The sequence below is a fragment of the Tigriopus californicus genome, chromosome 5, assembly GCF_007210705.1.
Source record: "Tigriopus californicus strain San Diego chromosome 5, Tcal_SD_v2.1, whole genome shotgun sequence".
NCBI lineage: Eukaryota > Metazoa > Arthropoda > Copepoda > Harpacticoida > Harpacticidae > Tigriopus > Tigriopus californicus.
In genome coordinates this window covers 6710643-6712858 of record NC_081444.1, presented here as the reverse complement: position 1 = coordinate 6712858, position 2216 = coordinate 6710643, and positions in this window count along the sequence as shown.

Here is a 2216-nt window from a genome sequence, read left to right as displayed (position 1 = left end):
GCCGACTAACAATGTTAGCATGACAGGTCCTACAGATTCGTCATAAAATAATGTTTTTGGATGCCTTGCATTATCTTGCTCATCGAAAGGGCCTTTTTTAAGGATCTTTTATTATATAGTTCACAATAAGTTTGGATTTATGAACACATGTGAAATGTTACAAATTATTGAAGGAATATTACTTTTTGAAAATCAAGGGAAAAATTGGACTTAACGGTACTTTCGATGGCATTTCGAGGGAAAAAAATTCAGTTTGAATACACATTAATTTGCCAAAAAGATAAGTAAAGAATATTGTCTCTAATAGACCGTCGTCGTTTGGTTTCTAATTCCCAAAGACACACCGACAATAGATGTGGAGTCTGTACTTCGGGAACAAAATCACTGTCATTATTTCTGGGCGATGAAAAATAAATGCAACAATTTCATTTGGCCGATGTTTGTCAGCTTATCCACGGACGAATGTGGACTGCAAATGGAAGCAAAAATTTCATTTCACCTAAACCGCTCATTTTATTCCAAATAGGCGCTTGATACGACCATAAGGTCTTGCTGAATAGAAGGACTTGGCCAAATTTGAGCCCAAAACTATGCCTAGGGAACTCAGGAGATATGTCCAAAGTTATCTAGTAAGCACAAGATAAAATTTGAATTTTTTGCCTGCTCTTGATCAGCTACATAAAAGCTTTTGACAATATAACTTTGAAAGGAACCTCTTTACAAGTAAATGATATAAGAATGGCCTGCCTTGAATTTAGAGGTTCTACATTCCTTATTTTATCACTTTAATTCGAAAAGTGACTCAGGGTCGTTATGACCAAGAGCAGACCGATTTGGCGGGAAGCACGTTCACAAAGTCCATAGTTCTAGAAGTGTGTGGCTTATCTTGAGCGCGGGTTTCTTAGTGTCAGATAATGCATTAGTAGATTTGAAGGAACGTTGTCTTATTGACCTTGATCACTTTCAGGTGTTTGCGACTATCTCCTGTTCTTTGATCTCCCTCACATTTTGAGAGTTGTGAAAGAAACCATTCTCAAAACAAATTTACATTCATTTTCTTTATATTGCAATTTTGGACTTGGATCGGATCCGAACCCAATCCGACTTTTTCCATTCCCCAATCCGAATCCAAACGAAACGTTTAATCCGACCGTTTTTTTCCCTTTTTTTTTCAAATTTCAAATTATAGATCAAGAGCCAAATGACGTGAATCAAGGCGTGGATATTGGAATTCTAGATGAATGTTTTTGACCATTTTTATTTAATGCGAACCCTCTGTTTCGGATTACAAGATGCGAAAAAATACCCACTTAATAGACTCACCATGACATTATTTCACACCAAACAAACCAGTCATATTTTGGAGCAAGAGCCAAATGACGTAAATCAAGGCGTGGATATTGGAATTTTCGATAATGGTTTTCTACCACTTTCATTTAGTTTAGAACCCTGTATTTCTGTTTGAAAAGCAGTTAAGACCCTGAAATGAAATAGACTGTCGAGAAATGCAACAAATACTACACCCACCATGTACATGATGTGGAACCAAACAAAAGAAGCGACATTTTACACTAATGCCAAATGGCGTGAATCGAATATTTTCGACCGTTTTCATTTCGTTTAGAACCCGGTGTTTTAGCTAGCTAGCTATTAAGACCCTAAAAATATAGAATTTACAAAAAAAAATTCTACATTTGATAGACTTACTATAACATAATTTGAATCCATACAAAAGCCGTCATGTTTTGAAATACAGTGAAATGACGTGGATCTGGGCGTCGATAACGTAGTTTTCGTTGAATTTGTTCAAAAAAAAATAATACTTAATTTGAAACCCTCTCTTTTGGGTTGCAAGCTGTTAAGACCCTGACACTCGAGGGGCACACCTTTCTGTACCAAAGTAGTAAATTGATTTCATTCATTGCAATCTTTCATGATATTTCCTGTAAATTAATATGTACTTCAACCCAAAGGTATTTCCTGCAAATGACACCAAAAACACCTTTTGGTCCCAAAGAAGTAAATTTATTTCTTTCATTGCAATTTTTCATGACATTTTTGGTAAATTTATGTGTACTTCAATCCCAAAAGCGCTTCCTGGAAATGCCATCAAAAACACCTTTCAATCCCAAAGTTGCAAAACGTATTTGTCTTTCTTTATCTCGTCTTATGCTTTCTCATCTTTGTCAAAGCATATTAGACCCAAAACTATCAAA